General features: G+C 38.2%; 1 non-coding gene across 1 annotated transcript; it reads right to left on the bottom strand.

Annotated features, from left to right (window-relative positions):
* Positions 1-17,849: 17,849 nt before the first annotated feature.
* On the bottom strand, positions 17,850-17,951 carry LOC114514228. The gene has a single exon (XR_003685962.1). It is a non-coding gene; the product is annotated as a U6 spliceosomal RNA (small nuclear RNA).

The following is a 17,951-nucleotide window of genomic DNA, read 5'->3' as shown; positions in this document are numbered from 1 at the left end:
CAGGAACAGAACCATAGGTATGGAGATCATTTAGAGGGTTATCAGCTGGTAGTGGGAAGGGAAAGAATGGGAGAAAAGGTGCAGGGATTAAAAAGAATTATTGGTAGGTACAAAATAGTCAGGGATATGTTAAGAATAGTATAGTAAATGGAGAAACCAAAGAACTTATAAATTGTTATTTCCAACACCTTCTGTTGGTGTGTGAAATGGGTCACTCCAGAGCCAGAGGCCACCACACACAACTCAGAATACTGACAGCAAACTCAAACAGGCTCAACTAAAAACTGAGCCTGAGGCTCAATGCACCTCCCTCTAGGAGTTGAAGAGGAGAAACTAACATCTATAATTGTATTCATTTAAAACCATGTTCACTACAACTTAAGACTATATTTTATATAATACAGGTCATTAGAACTTATCATAGGTTTATCCACCATTAAAACATGAGACTAGAGCCCTGACCAATGTTGAACAACATTGGGCATCATCCTGCAAACTGAAAGGTTGGGCATCATCCTGCAAACTGAAAGGCTGCCACTTCAATTCCTGGTCAGGGAACATGCCTGGATGGCAGGTTCAGTCCCCATTTGGGGCATATACTACAGGCAACTGATCAATGTTTCTCTCCATCTCTTTCTCCTTCACTTCCCCTCACTCTAAAACTAAATAAATAAAATCTTAAAATCAAACATGAGAATAGAGTATTACTTAACAACAAATATGAAGAAGTTGACTTCCAGCCAAGATGGAGGCATACGTAGATACACTTTACCTTTTCACACAATCAAAAGAAAAACAACAACAAATTTAAAAACAAAAAAAAAAAATCAGAACTGCCTGAAAATTGAACTGTGTGGAAGTCCAACAACCAAGAAGTTAAAGAAGAAATGTTCATCCAGATTGGTAGGAAGGATGGAGACAGGCAGCCAGTGGGGAGAGGACAAGTGGCAGGGTGGTGGCTTGTGGACCAGGTGGCCCTATATTTGTGTGCAGATAAACTTGGAGGAACAACAGGGGAGCAAGACAGACACCACAACCCAGGGTTCTAGTGTGGGGAAATAAAGCCTCAAAACCACTGTCTGTAAAAATCTGTAGGGCTTCCAGTGACAGGAGAAACTCCCAGCCTCACAGAAGAATTTGTTCCCACAGGGTCCTAGAACACACCCAACCACCCATAAATCAGCACAAGAAGGGCATAATTTGCTTGTAGGTAGTGGGGGAAGTGACTGGAAGCCTCTAATAGCCTAGTGAGCAGCATTGTACCCTCTCTGACTCCTCCCACACATACAGCACCACAACACATTGCTCCACTCTGGAAAATACCCACAGCTCTGCCCCTTAAAATGGGTCAGGCATGCAAAGACAAAACAACATGGCCCAAATGACAGAATAGATCAAAGCTCCAAAAATAGAACTAAGCAATAAAGAGATAGCCAATCTATCAGATGCAGAGTTCAAAACACTGGTAATCAGGATGCTCACAGAAATGGTTGACTATGGTCACAAAATACAGGGAAAAAACAGGCTATGCAAAGTGAAATAAAGGAAAATATATAGGGAACCAACAGTGAAGGTAAAGAAAATGGGACTCAAACTGATGGTTTGGAGCAGAAGGAAGAAATAAACATTCAACCAGAACATAATGAAGAAACAAGAATTCAAAAATTGAGGAGGGGCTTAGTAAACTATAGGACAGCTTTACATGTTCCAACATCTGAATCATGAGAGTGCCAGAAGGAGAAGAGGAAGGGCAATAAATTGAAAAATTATTTGAAAACATAATGAATGGGGAACTTTCCCAATCTGTCAAAAAGATAGAGTTCCAGGAAGTCCAGGAAGCTCAGAGAATCTCAAAGAAAGGTGGGCCCAAGGAAGCACACACCAAGGCACTCATGACTACATTACCCAAGAGTAAAAATAAAGAGAGAATTTTAAAAGCATCAAGAGAAAAGGAGACAGTTACCTACAAAGAAGTTCCATAAGACCATCAGTTGATTTGTCAAGAAAACCTTGAAGGCAAGAGGGGCTGGGAAGAAGTATTCCAAGTCATGAAAGGCAAGGACCTACATCCAAGATTACTCTATCTTGCAAAGCTATAATTTAGAATGAAAGGGAAGATAAAGTGTTTCCCACAGAAGATCAAGTTAGAGTTCATCATCACCACACCCTTACTATATGAAATGTTAAAGGGACTTATCTAAGAAAAAGAAGATGATAAAAAATATGAACATTAAAATGACCACAAACTCACAACTATCAACAACTGAACCTAAAAAAACAAAGGCAAATGCTACACAAAGAACTAGAATAAAAACAGAATCACAGAAATGGAGATCACATGGAGGACTATCAGTGGAGAGGGGGAATAGGTTGAGTTGGGGACAAGGTACAGGGAATAAGAAGCATAACTGATAGGTGCCAAATAGTTAAGAATAGTATAGGAATTGGAGAAGACAAAGGACTTATATGTACAACCCATGGACATGAACTAAAGGGTCAGGAATGTGGGTGGGAGTGGGTAGTACAGGGTAGAGGTGAATAAAATGGGACAACTGTAATAGCATAATCAATATATATTTTTAAATGTTTTTAAAATTAAAGAGTCAACAATTTCAATCTTAGAAATCAAAAAAGAAGGTGCTGGGCTTTATAATGTGTAACAAACAGTTTTATAAAACTATTTTATAAAATTAAAAAATGTTTTTGGGTGAAATTTCCCCTTCTGGCTATGGTGACTGACACTATTACCAAAAGAATAAGATCTTTAATCATGAGCAGTACTGTGGTAGGTGCTCCAGGGAGGGGAAATGGAATTAGAAGATGCATTAGTTTGGCCACACAATCTATCTGCTGCTTCCAAAATACTATATCTTCTGCCAGGGTTTGTACAATAGCTCTTTCTCCACCCCCTAACCACACTAAAATTTTGTTCATGAAAGAAGCCAGAAAAGTGGGTCAGTCCACATTTACTTATATGCAAAGTAAGGAATAAACTGTTCAGAGATATCAGGAAATAAATTGGAGGGGCCAGAAATATGCCTCACCCCACCCCTACTCTACTTCACATCTCCTGTACATCCCACTGTAATTGTCAAAGATGCTGTTTTATACTTTTTTCCCTATTAACTGAATGTTCTTAATGGTTTAAACCAAATAGTTTGAGTAACCTGTAACTTCAAAAGTACATGATTGCAATTGTTCTGAAAGCAAGTGCTGATGGGTGAAGAAAAACAGACACAAGTCTGTGTCAGGCACTTCCAGAAGGCAAATGAGTCACCACAAAGGAAAATCATGTGATGTGTCTTCCAGGATTTTCCATAAATTGGACCCTAACCTCAGATACAATTGATGGGGAGCATGGCCAGTAACCAATATCTTGTTCACAGTGGGAAGACTGTATATTCAGTGACTGTCCAAAGCCTTGGGCTCTGTGCTCTCTGCCGGGGGTTGTCACTGGTGTTGTTCTGACTGTTTCCTCATTAGTAAGTGTCCTTCTTGCTCAGGTTGGGTCTGTGACTATGTGACACCACAAATGTGGTTGTTAGATCCCTGCGGTATTGGTAGAGTTGCAGTGATGTCAAGAGGGTGAAATAGTTAAGAGAGTTATTTTTAAAACTTGGGATTAAAGAAAAGGGTTCTGATGTATCCATGTAGCCCAGTGAACCCATAAAGTAGTCTCTCACCAGGGAAGGCAAAATGTATGCCCCTCTTATTCCAAACATGCAAGTTTAGCATTTTCTTATTCCCTTGACTTATTGCCTTGCCTTCAATATTTATTTTCAATGTATTTTGTTTGATGAAAATATTGTGGAAGAGGGAGGTAGTGTGATTTGTACCAGTCCTCTAATCCCGAAGTCTTGCTGGGATCCTGAATGCCCAGCATGGGTGAGGGCTCAACTCAGCCAGCATTGGTGCTCACTTTTGATGAGGAGAGTAGTGAGCAACCATAGATTTAAATGAGAAACCTGACACAGTAGAACACGTCCATCATTATAAGAATAGTTGGAGCAAAGTAAGTATAACAAGAAAAATTCAACATTTCAAAGACCAAAAGATGTCCTACAGTTGATGGGATCAAGGCAGCCTTTGCTAAGGACAAGGTCTGTAAACACTGTAATTGAAAATAGAACATTTGGTGAATGAAAAAAACACCCTTCTCAAAGACAGTGTGCTGTTCCTCCAGGCTTTGAGATGCATGGCATGGTCCCACACAAGGCCATAGCCTCCCTGCTCACCAGCAGCATCCTCCTTCACTGCCAACCCCAGATGGTCAAATCTCATTCCCTTAGTCACCCTTCTAAATGTAAGAGGCAAGTCACAAATCTTATATTTTTTCACAGCCTAGGTCTCAGGTTAGTATTTCTGCCACAATCATTTCTTCTGAAGTAACTTCACATCCTAGGACCTTTCATGTACTCAGATACAAAGTTCTGTAAAAACAAAGCCAGTTCCAAATGGTCCTATCCTATTTTATGAGATACTGAGTTGCTTTTCAGACACAATAAACCAAAGTAAAAGTCATGTGGTAAAAGTACACTTATTGGAGAGAACTTTGACCTCCAGATGCACTTGGAACCAAAGTTACACCCACCCCACATGGACCCAAAGAACCAAACATGACCATAACTTGAACACCAGAACCCTTTCAGAAGCAAGGGTCTGTTGTCCAGAAAGATCCAGTGCTGATGTCCCTTTACCACCAGCTCTTCTGCACACATGTTTCCTGAAACCCTAATAAACCCTTGGCCTGGCCCAGCAAGCAAGATAGGTTTGTGGTCCATCAGGTTTCCCATGTCCTTGATTGGCACCTTCTCAATCATAAACCCTTCCTTACTCCAAACTCTGAAATTTTGAGTGTTGTCTTTTTGAAGCATCAGGCACATGAACTTGGGTTTTGGTAACCATTCTCAATTGCAGTGGAAAGCACCTAAGGAATTTTTTGTGAGAACTGGCCTCTGGATTGGCATCATGGTCCTTGTCTAAACAAGCTATGTGAGTATGATTTCTTCAACAGATCTTGATCAGCACAGTTTCTTTTTTGTCCATCAGGGTAAGAGAAGCCAAAATGTCAACATGTGAGGAGTGATGGGTCCTAGTTAGGCAAAGGAGCAAATGGTTTAACTTGCTGAATAATTTCCAGAGCTACTGAGGAATATGCCTAAATTACCAAATCATGAAGGTGCAAAGAATGAGCATTTCAGGTAACAGGCACCCAAAAGTAAACACTTAAGCAAAAGTCACTTTCAGAAACTATTTCCATCCTGAGTAGTCTTAGGAGAACTGAATTGAAAGCCTGATTTTGGAAGTCTTCTACTTTTAGGGAATGAAAGGAATAGGCGCCCATGAATTCTGCAACAGAAAAGCTTTGTCTGTGATGAGGCTGAAGAGATTGAACTGGGGAGTGCCTATGATATGAGAACATGGGACATAGTCACCAGACTGCCTAGATTGACCTGCATTTTCAGTCATTTCTTGCAGGACCAGGCACACAAGCAGTGTTCAGCACATGTCAGTTGACCATGGCAATGGCCCAAAGTGGTCAAAATATATTCCCACAAATATCACAGAGCATCTTGTGCATAATCTTAATGTATTCCATCACATGGTTACATAACAGTCTGGCATCTGCCCATCACTGGACTGTGAGCTAACACAAATCTGGCTAGCCTGTCACACCTTTGCACATCACAGCCCAGCACTATGCTCAAAAGGAACTCCGATTTGATCCTGTAGATTCAGCTCTCCCATCAAAAAAGGGATTAGTCCAGTGCCTTACACAGTGTCTGCTACATTTTCACTCCATGTTGCAAATGAAGGAACTGAAGCTTGGAGAAAGACAGAGATCAGGTTTGTCCCAGAGGGAGAGATCTGGTGAAAGTTTCCAGCTCCAGGCCAGGTTGATCAAAACCTATCAAAATGATGTGATAAAAACCAATCTGGGAAAACTTTTTCAAAAAGTCAAAACAGTTGCTTGAAAAAATAGATTGTCTGTGGAGAGATATCCCAGTTATGGTGGTCCTGATAAACAACAATAATAATTGTTACTGAGAAACACAGGGGTAGTCCACATGCTCATTAGTCAAAGATGTAGACTTGTAAACACACTATGGGAAATCAGGAGCAGATTTCCCTAAAGAAAAATTCAGTATTTTCCTTTGACCCTGCTCTTACTATTCCTACATGGTTCCTGAGACAATGACTCTGTCCTAGCACATCTCTGGGGGTGTGGCTTTCCAACATATTTATTGAAAGCACCACCTGGAAGAAGTGATTACCTAACAATTTGCCAAAAGGGAGGGCTGCAGAGTATTTGGCATTTTTGAATTTCAACTGTTTTCTGTCATCATACAGAAAAAAACTAATCATTTTTTTCCACCAAGCCACCCGCTCTGTCTCCTGCACAGACTATTATAAAATTGCCAAAGACCACACACTTGGCTTTCTCTGTTTTCAGAGTTTTTAAAACCATCATCAAAAGGCAAAAGAACAGGAGACAAGAATTTCCAGCATAGCACCTGAAGTGGAATTCCATTGGTAGAATACTATTCTCTTCTGGCAACTTTCCTTTAAGTCCATGTTCTTATTAAGTGTTTATCAGTTTGCTTAAATAAAAGGGAGACCAAAAAAAATGTCGAATCTTGTCCACTTGGGAAAGTGCCATGCAGCCCTTACAGTCATGCTATTAAATATTCTGAAAATGAATTTTAAAGACAAAAACTTAGTTCATAATATAAAAGTTCAATTTATGATAACAATTATCTCTACATTAATATGGAATTTGCAAACAAAGATGATCATCCAGGTCTTTGAAGATGTGCACCATGAATCAACCCAGCTACATATTACTGATACAAGACAGTTGGTTTAAACAGACTTGGCTCAATGTGAGATTTTTTATGTGAAATTATGTTGATAGAATTTTGAAATGCACACCATCTGAGTCATAGGCACTGGCTCAGAAGTAGGAATTTCACACAAACATTTTAAGAGGCAGATCAATGATGTAAAGTTTGTTTTCAAAAGAAAATAAAATAAACATTTTAGTTCCAAAGCCAACCTGACCCAAGGGGCAGAAAAGAACATGTCATTGGTCCCAAAGCTTGGGAAAGTAATTGTTGTTCCTCAATTAATCATGAGAACCCTCCTAGATCATGTCCACTGTGCTCCACCCTCACAGAAATCAGCCTTCTACCTTCCCATCTCCTCACAACATGGATTCTGACAACTGACAATCCATTCCTCTGGGTTTCAAAGTATGACTCAGCCTGCCTTGTCACCCTTTAGCAATGCTTTTCACCACCTCCCTGGCCTAACCTTGTCTAGTCCTCCTTTCTGATAGCATCCAATTAGACCTCCCTCACATACACACTTTTAGATTGATACATATGAGATAGCGTTAGGGTTTTGTTTTTTTCAGCTTATATTTTAATGGTCCACAAAATTAGTGCCTGTTACAAAGACCAGCATTTTGACCCTTCAAGGTAGTTTATGATGACAGTAGGTACCTTGTTTCTCTTATTCCCACCACCTAGATTTTCCACTCTATCTCTGATTTTATGGGCCTAATATATTCTTTCATACTTAAGTCAAGCATCATCCCTACTATAACACCTTTTCTGCTTCTCCTGTTGCCTGTAATTTTCATTTATCACTGTTTCTAGTCTACCTGGTAATTGTTGTTATAAATTATGATTTATTATATACTCGCTTTTTATTACTCTTGAATTGTTTCACACATGTAACTTGGTCTCCCTCACAGATATCTCAGGCAATCTGAGGATAGGATTATTGTTGTATGATATTCCCTATAAGACCTTGTAACAAAGTATCACTTAATAAGCAGTAATATCATTGTCACTAATCTGGTGGAGATTGTAGCTGAAGTGGTAATATAGTCATGTAGCTAATCTCCAGAGTATTGCCTCAACAAGTATTGAGTTTCATTTTATATTTTTACTTAAATTATTTTATTGTTGTTCAATTACAGCTGTCTGTATTTTCTCCCCTCCCCCTCCAAACCCACCTCTCTCCATTGCTTCCACCCTCCCCCTTGGTTTTGTCCATGTGTCCTTTATAGTAGTTCCTGAAGATCCTTCTCCCCACTGTCCCCTCCCCACTCCCCTCTGGCTATTGTTAGATTGTTCTTAATAGTGAAATAAGCCAGGTAGTGAGGGACAAATACCATATAATCTCGCCTTTAACTGGAACATAATCAACAAAAGAAAAAAGCAACAAAATATAATCAGAATCATTTTATTTTAAGACTTATAGCTCTTATTTTGAATCATTCATGTTGCATTGGGGTAGGGGAGTAAAAGAGCAAAGAGACTATAAAGAGTCTGAGATCAATGTGCCCCATGGCACAAAACAACAGCACCAAATATTGCTGTGTGTTGAAATAACCTGGGTCATTTATTAAAAATAAAGTTGAAAGCCTTAAGACTCACCCCAAAACTACTTAAAAGATCTTAAAAGATCTCCCAAACAAGATCAAGAACTTATCTCCACTTTAACAAGCTCCCTAATGTTTCTGAACAGGGAGCTTCGTTCAAGTCAGTGAGCTGGCATTTGGAAATCCCTCATGTAAACACTGGCTTCAAATCTAGGTTTTGGAATTAACAAGCCATATGATTTAAGAGACGTTGTTTAAACCTTCGGATCTTCATTCATTCATCTGTGAAACTGAAAAAAATAAATCCAATTGCAGTGAGGACATGACCCTGCTCTTCCTTCTGTACCCTAATTTGGCTTTGTCCTCTGACCTGGAAACATAGAGTTATTTCTTTACTATAGGGAGTGTCAGTTGTCTCAGTGCCAGTCCTCCTAGAGAAAGAAGATGCTGACATCAGAAGTGGAATCTTCAAGGAGAACTTTATTCTGGAAGACAATCTCAAACTTTCTCTTGGGCCCCAGAGTCTAGATATGGTCTGACATGATACTAGATAGAGGGTCAGAGGGATGAACTGACCTCTACCTCAGGAGATAGGCCTGGAGCTCCACCATAAAACTTCCTGCAGAGGACCCTATAAGAGGTGGTGATGTCTGAGGGTTTGAGAACCACATCTGGTAACAAGTTATACACCATTCATTGTATAATGTTATTCTGGAAATTTTACAAAGTTTTTTTTTAATTCTTTCATTATTGTTCAAGTACAGTTGTCTGCATTTATCCCCCTCCATCCTCCCTTCCACGAGTCATCACCATGTACTTCCCCTGACTCCACCCACCCCTTGGTTTTGTCCATGAGTCCTTCCTAGTTGTTTCTGAAAACCCTGACCTCCTCTCCCCCCATTAATCCCTCTCAACTCCCCTCTGGTTACTGTCAGATTGTTTTTCATTTCAACGTCTCTGGTTATAATTTGCTTGCTTGTTTGTTTTGTTAAATAAGTTCCAGTAAAAGGTGAGATCACATAGTATTTGTCTTTCATTGACTGGCTTATTTCACTTAGCATGATGCTCTCCAGTTCCATCCATGCGGTTGAAAAGGGTAGGAGCTCCTTCTTTCTTTCTGCTTCATAGAATTCCATTGTGTAAATGTACCATAGTTTTTTGATCCATTCATTTACTGATGGGCACTTAGGTTGTTTCCAGTACTTGGCTATTGTAAATTGTGCTGCTATGAACACTGGGGTGCTTAGGTCCTTATGCATTGGTGCTTCAGAGTTCTTAGGATACAATCCCAGCAGGGGAATTGCCAGATCAAAAGGCAGCTCCATTTTTACTTTCCTAAAAATTCCATACAGTTATCCACAGTAGCTGCACCAGTCTGCATTCCCACCAATAGTGGGAATCCAGGTATCCTTTTTCTCCATATCCTATCCAACAGTTGTTGTTTCTTGGCGATTCTCACTGGTATGAAGTGGTATCTCATTGTGGTTTTAATTTGCATCTCTCTGATGGCTAGTGATGCTGACCATCTTTTCATATATCTGTGTCTCCTTGGAGAAGTGTCTGTTCAGTACTTTTGCCCATTTTTTAATTGCATTATTTGTCTTTCTGGAGTGGACTTGTGTGAGTTCTTTAAATATTTTGGAGGTCCAACCCTTGTCCGAGGTATCATTGGTAAATATGTTTTCCCATTTAGTTGGCTCTTTTCTCATTTTAATGCTGTTTTCTTTAGCCAGGCAGAAGCTATTTAATTTGATGAGGTCCCATTTGTTTATTCTTTCTTTTATGCCCCTCCTCTAGAGGACATATCAATGAAGATATTACTGTGTGGTGTTAACTTTTCTGATCCATGAACACGGTATATGTTTCCATTTCCTTGTGTCTTACTTAATTTCTTTCTTCAGTGTTGTGTAGTTTTCTGCATATAGGTCTTTTACCTCTTTGATTAGGTTTATTCCTAGGTATTTCATTTTTCTTGCTGCTATATTGAATGGGATATTTTTCTTGATTTCTGCTTCTGCTGTTTCATTGTTGGTATGCAAAAATGCCTTTGATTTCTGGATATTGACTTTGTATCCCACTGTTTTGCCAAATTCATTTATTAGGTCCAGCAGTTTTTTGGTGGAGTCTATACGATTTTCGATGTACACTATCATGTCATCTGCAAACAATGTTTTGCATGTCATCTGCAAACAAACACCAGTTTTATTTCCTCCTTTCTGATTTGGATGTGTTTTATTTCCTTTTCTTGTCTAATTTCTGTGGCTAAAACTTCCAATACTATCTTGAATAGAAGTGGTGAAATTGGACAACCTTGTCTTGTTCCTGATGTTAATGGAAAAGATTTTAGTTTTTGCCCCTTGAGTATGATGTTGGCTGTCAGTCTCTCATATATGGCCTTTATCATGTTGAGGAATGTTCCCTCTATTTTCACTTTGCAGAGTTTTTTTTTTTTATCATAAATGGGTGCTGTACCTTATCAAATGCTTTTTCTGCATCTATTGATATGATCATGTGATTTTTGTCTTTGCTTTTGTTTATGTGGTGTATTACATTTACTGATTTGCAAATATTGAACCATCCTTGCATCCCTGGGATGAATTCCACTTGGTCATGGTCTTTTTAATGTATTGTTGAATGCGGTTTGCCAGTGTTTTGTTGAGGATTTCAACGTCTATGTTCATCAGCAATATTAGCCTGAAGTTGTCTTTCTTTGTTGTGTCTTTATCTGGTTTTGGGATTAGAATGCTGCTGGCTTCATAAAAAGAGTTTTGTAGTCTTCCATAATTTTGGATATTCTGAAATAGACAATGGAGGATAGGGGTCAGCTCTTCCTTAAATGCTTTGTAGAATTCTTCTGTGAAACCATCAGGACCTGGACTTTTGTTTCAGGAGTTTTTTAATTACTGCTTCAATTTCATCAGCTGTTATTGATCTGTTCAGGCTTTCTGCTTGTTCTTCATTGTGTTTCAAAAGATTATATTTTTCTAGAAATTTCTCCATTTCACATAGGTTTTAAAATTTCTTTCCACACAGTTCTTCCTAGTAATTTCATAACAATTCTTTGTATTTCTGAGGCGTCAGTTGAAATCTCTCCTCTTTAATTTCTGATTGTGTTTATTGGGGGCCTCTCACTTTTTTTCTTGATGAGCCTGCTTAAAGGCTTGTTGATTTTGTTTATCTTTTCGGAGAACCAACTTCTGGATTCCTTGATCCTTAGAATTGTGCTTTTGGTCTCTATGTCATTTAATTCTGCTCTGATTTTGGTTATTTCCTTCCTTCTACTTGTTCTGGGCTGTCTTTGTTGTTGTTCCTTGAGTTCTTGTAGGCATAGAGTTAGGTTGTTTATTTTAAATGTTACTATCTTTTTTAGGTAGGCCTGTATCAGTATGAACTTTTCTCTCAGGACTGCCTTCGCTGTGTTCCATAAGTTTGGGGTTGTTGTGAGTTCATTTTCATTTGTTACCAGAAACTTTTTGATTTCTTCCCTAATTTCATTCTTGACCCATTCATACTACCCAAAGCAATTTACAGATTCAATGCAATACCTATTAAAGTACCAATGGCATATTTCACAAACATAGAAAAAACTCTTCAAAATGTATATGGAACCATAAATGACCCCAAATACCTGTGGCAATTTTGATAAAGAAGAGCAAATAGGAGGGAATATCATACCTGATACCAAACTGTATTACAAGGGCACTGTAATCAAAACAGCCTGGTACTGGCATAAAACCAGGCACATGGACCAATGGAACAGAGCAGAGAGCCCAGAAATAAACCCAAGACTCTACAGTCAATATTTGACAAAGGGGGCAGCAATATAAAATGGAGTAAAAACAGCTTCTTCAACAAATGCTGTTGGGAGAACTAAACAGCTACACACACAAAAAAATGAACCTTGAGCACCAACTTACACCATACACAAAAACGAATTCAAGGTGGATAAAAGATTTACATGTAAACCATGACAGCACTGAAGTCCTACAGGAGAGCATATGGAGGAAAATATCAGATATTTCATTCAGCAACATTTTTACTGATATGTCCCTTAGAGCCAGGGACATAAAGCAAAGAATAAACAAATGGGATGTCATCAAAATAAAAAGCTTCTGCACAGCTAATGAAAACAGTATTAAAATGAAAACAGAACCAACTGTATGGGAAAACATATTTGCCAATGATACCTCAGACAAGGGTTTAATCTCCAAATGATATAAAGAAATTACATGACTCCACTCTAAGAAAACAAGCAACCCAATTAAAAAGTGGGCATAGGACTTGAACAGACACTTCTCCAAGGAGGACATACAGAGGATCGAGAGACACATAAAAAGATTCTTAGTATCTCTAGCTATCAGAGATATGCAAATTAAAACCACAATGAGATACCACTTCACACCAGTCAGAATGGTCTTCATAAACAAAGCAATAAACAACAAGTGTTAGAGAGGTTGTGGAGAAAAAGGGACCCTAGTACACTGTTAGTGGGGTTGCAGACTGGTACAACCACTATAGAAAACAGTATGGACTTTTCTCAGAAAACTGAAAATGGATCTGCCTTTTGACCCAGCAATTCCACTGCTAGGATTGTATCCTAAGAACCCTGAAACACCAATCCAAAAGAACCTATGCACCCCAATGTTCATAGCAGCACAATTTACAATAGCCAAGTGTTGGAAGCAACCAAGTGTTGGAAGCAACCTCAGTAAATGAACAGATCAAAAAGATATGGTGCATCTACACAATGGAATTCTATGCAGCATAAAGAAAGAAGGAGCTCCTCCCCTTTGCAACAGCATGGATGAACCTGGAAAGCATTATGCTAAGTGAAACAAGCCAGGTGATGAAAGACAGATATGATATGATCTCACCTTTAACAGGAACCTAAACAACAAAACGAACAAACAAGCAAAATATAATCAAAGACACTGAAGTAGAGAACAGGCTGACAGTGACTAGAGGGAAGAGGGGAGGGAATTTCAGGGGGAAAGAGGAAGGGTTTACAGGAACAAGTATAAAAGACATATGGACAAAAACTAGGGGGGGAGGGAGGGAAGGCTGGGGGGTGGGCTAGGCTGGGAGTAAAAGACAGAAAACTGTACTTGAACAATTAAAATGAAAATTTAAAAAAGGAAAAAAAAGAAAATATTACTGCATGGGATATGTAAGATTTTCCTGACTATGCTTTCCTCTAGAACTTTTATGGTATCACAATTTATATTTAAATCTTTTATCCACCTTGAATGTATTTTTGTGTATGGTGTTAGTTGATGATCAAGTTTCATTGTTTTGCATGTAGCTTTCCAGCTCTCCCAACACAATTTGTTGAAGAGGCTATTTTTGCTGCATTTTATGCTGCTTGCCCCTTTGTCAAATAATAATTGACCATAGATACTTGAGCTTATTTCTGGGCTCTTTGTTCTGTTTAATTTCTCTATGTGTCTGTGCTTATGCCAGTGCCATGCTGTTGTGATTACTGTGGCCTTGTATTACAGTTTGATATCAGGTATTGTGATCCCTCCTATCCTACTTTCTTCTTCTTCCTCACAATTGCTGAAGCTATTTGGGGTCACTTATGATTCTATATAAGTTTTTGAAATGTTTGTTCTATATCTGTGAAATATGCCATTGGTATTTTAATAGCTGTTGCATTGAATCTTTAAATTGCTTTGGTCAGTATGGACTTTTGATTATGCTAATTCATCCAATCCGTGAACATTGTACATGCTTCCATTTGTTTTTGTCTCCCTTAATTTTTTTATTCAGTGTTGTGTAGTTTTCTGAGAACAGGTGTTTTATCTCCTTGTTTCGGTTTATTCCTATGTACTTTATTTTTCTTGTTACTATATGAAAGGGAATCAGGAATTTTTTTCCTGATTTCTGTTTCTGATATTTCATTGTTGGTGCATAAAAATATTTTTAATTTCTGAATATCGACTTTATATCCCAATGTTTTGCCAAACTTACTTATTAGATAGAGTAGTTTTTGGTGGAATCTATAGGATTTTCTATGTACACTAGCATGTCATCTGCAAACAATAACAGTTTCGCTTCCTCCAATCCAATTTGAGTGACTTTTATTTTATTTTTTGTCTGATTGCTGTGGCTAGGGCTTCCAATACTATGTTGAATAGGAGTGGTAAAAGCAGACATCTTTGACTGCTCCTAATCTAAGTAGGAAAGCTTTTAGTTTTTGTCCATTGAGTATCATGTTGGCTATAGGTCTCTCATATATGGCCTTCATTATGCTGAGGAATGCTCCCTCTATTCCCACTTTGCTGAGTGTTTTTATCATAATGGGTGCTGTACTTTTTCAAATGCTATTTCTGCATCTATTGATATGATCATGTGATGTTTGTCTTTCCTTTGGTTTATGTGAAGTGTCACGTTTATTGATTTGGGAATATTGTACCATCCTTGCATTACTGGGATGAATCCCACGTGATTGTGGTGTGTGACCTTTTTAATGTATTGCTGGATGTGGTTTGCCAATATTTGGTTGAGGATTTTAGCATCTATGTTCATCAGCAATATTGGCCTGAAGTTTTCTTTCTTTGTTATATCTTTATCTAGACTTGCGATTAGGATGATTCTGGCTTCATAAAAAGAATTTGGTAGTCTTCCATAGTTTTGGATTTTTTGGAGTAGTCTGTGAATGAAAGGGGTTAGCTCTTCCTTGAATGCTTTGTAGAATCCTCCTGTGAACCATCTGACCCAGGGATTTTGTTTGTTGGGAGTTTTTTTTTTATTTCTACTGCTTCAATTTCATCAGCTGTCATTAGTCTGTTCAGACTTTCTGCTTCTTCTTCACTCAGTTTTGGAAGATAATATTTTTCTAGAAATTTGTCCATTTCACATAGGTTGTCAAATTTCTTGACATATAGTTCTGTGTAGTAAATTCTTACAATCCTTTGTGTTTCTCTGGTATCAGTTGTAATCTCTCTTGTTTGGTTTCTGATTGTGTTTATTTGGGTCCTCTCTCTTTCTTGATGAGTCTGCTTAAAGGCTTGTTGATTTTGTTAATCTCTTCAAAAAAACAGCTTCTGGATTCCTTGATCTGTAGAATTGTGCTTTTAGTCTCTGTGTCATTTAATTCTGCTCTGATCTTGGTTATTTCCTTCCTTCTACTTGTTCTAGGCTGTCTTTGTTGTTGTTCCTCGAGTTCTCATAGGTGTAGAGTTAAGCTGTTTATTTGAAATGTTACTATCTTTTTTAGGTGGGCCTTTATCACTATGAACTTCCCTCTCCAGACTGCCTTTGCTGTGTCCCATATGTTTTCAGTGTTGGAGGTCATTTTCATTTGTTTACAGAATTTTTTTTTATTTCTTCCTCGATCTCATTCATGACCCATTTATTGTTCAATAGCATGCTATTCAATCTCCATGAGTTTGAGTGTTTTGGGTTTTTTTCTTTGAGGTTGGTTTCTAGTTTCAGTCCCTTGTGGTCAGAGAAAGTGCTTGATATGATTTCAATTTTCTTGAATGATGTTGAGGCTTTTTTTGTGTCCTAATTGTGGTCTATCTTTGAAAATGTTCCATGTGCATTTGAGAAGAATGTATATTTTGCTTCTTTGGGATGAAAGGCTCTCTCTATATATCTGTTAAGTCTGTTTTTTCTGGTCCATTGTTCAATGTATCAATACTTTTGTTGAAATTTTGTTTGGAAGATCTATCCATTTTTGACAGTAGGGTGTTAAAATCCTGTAGTATAATTGTATTGCTGTCAATATCTTTATTGAAGTCCTCCAAGAGTTTTTTTTACATTTTGGGTGCTCCTATGTTGGGTGCATATATATTTACAATTTTTATGTCTCCTTGATGGATTCTTCCCTTTAGTATTATGAAGTGACCTCCTGGGTCTCCTTTTACGGCATTTTTATTGAAGTCTATTTTGTCTGATGTAAGTATTGCTACCCCAACATCTTTTTCTGGTCCATTTGCATGGAATGTTTGTTTACAGTCCTTCACTTACACTCTGTGTAGGTGTTTTGTTCTGAGGTGGGTCTCTTGTAGACAGCATATATGTGGGTCATGATTTCTTATCCACAGCTATTCTATGTCTTTTGTTTGTAGTATTTAATCCATTTGCATTAAAGGTTAGTTTTGATAGGTACTTATTCATTGCCATTTTTCATAGCTGTCTCTCTCTCTCTCTCTCTCTCTCTCTCTCTCTCTCTCTCTCTCTCTCTTTTCTTTTTCTTAAAGCAGACCCTTAGCATCTCCTGTAGAGCCAGTTTGGAGGAGGTGTCTTCATTGAGGTTTCCTTTTTCTGGGAAACTCCTTATTTGACCTTCCATTTTAATTGAGAGCCTTGCTGGTTAGAAATGTCTTGGTTGCAGGCCTTTGGCTTTCATTATTTGGAATATTCCTTGCCAATCTCTTCTGGCTTGGAGCATTTCCACTGAGAAGTCTTATCAGGGTTCCCTTGTATGTTATTTCCTGTTTCTCCCTTGCTGCCTTTAAGATTCTTTGTCTTGGAATTTTGCCATTTTTATTATGATGTGTCTTGAAGTGGGCCTCTTTGAATTCCAATTCATTAGGACCCTCTCTGCTTTCTGGATTTGTGTGACTTTTTCTCTCATGAAATTAGGGAAGTTTTCTATCATTATTTTTTCAAACAGGTTTTCTACCCCTTGCTCTTCTTCTCCTTCTTGTTTCTCTATTATATAGAAATTATTAGTTTTCATGTTGTCCTGCTGTTCCCATAACACCTGTTCATTCTTTCTGAGTCTTTTCTCCTTTTCTTGATCTTTCCGGAGTTTTTTTCTACCTTCTCCTACAGCTTACTGATTCAGTCCTCAGCTTCATCTAGCCTGCTTTTGATGCCTTCTTCTGTGTTCTTCAATTCAGAGATTGTATTCTTCATTTCCTCTTGGCCCTTTTTGATAGTTTTTATTTCATTTTTTATGTAATGTAGTTTCCAGTGAGTTTCTTTTAGTTTCCCTGTAGTGTTTGGTAGTTCTCAGTGAGCCCATTGAACTTTCTTATAACCACTGCTTTGAACTCAATATCTGATAACTGACTTTCTTCTATTTCATTTAGCATTCTTTCTGAGGCTTCCTCCTTTCCTTTAATTTTTTTTTGTCTTTCCACTGTTTGTGATACTCTTCTTGTTAGCTGCTGTTTTGACTCTCTTGGCTTATGGTGTGAACTTCTATGGTAGGAGATTTGTGAGATTCAGTAGCACAGTCTCCTTGATCACCTGAGCTTACTGGTCTTGGGCTGTCATTTATGTTGTCTCTCTGGACGAACTTGCATTTTTATTGTTGTGGGGTCTTTCTTTGGTGGATTCTTCCCTCCAGCTGGTTATCTGATGGTCACTCGGCCCATCACATCTTGTATTCTGTTGTGCAGGTTGGACAGGTTGTGTTGAAGCTAGTTTTTCTGTACATCCTAGTTTTTGAGTCTTCTCTCTCACTATTGTTCAGTTGTTTGTTCTGAGTAATTTCTCCACCAAAAATATGGAACCCTTCATGCATTTTCTATGATCCTTGCACAGGGCCCATGCTGATCTTCTCCTTTGTGTTCTAATTTTAGTATATTTGCTGCTGAAGTAA

The sequence above is a fragment of the Phyllostomus discolor genome, chromosome 2 (assembly GCF_004126475.2).
Source record: "Phyllostomus discolor isolate MPI-MPIP mPhyDis1 chromosome 2, mPhyDis1.pri.v3, whole genome shotgun sequence".
NCBI classification, from domain to species: Eukaryota; Metazoa; Chordata; class Mammalia; order Chiroptera; family Phyllostomidae; genus Phyllostomus; species Phyllostomus discolor.
The sequence above is the reverse complement of the archived record's forward strand: the minus strand, read 5'-3'. Positions and strand labels throughout refer to the sequence as shown.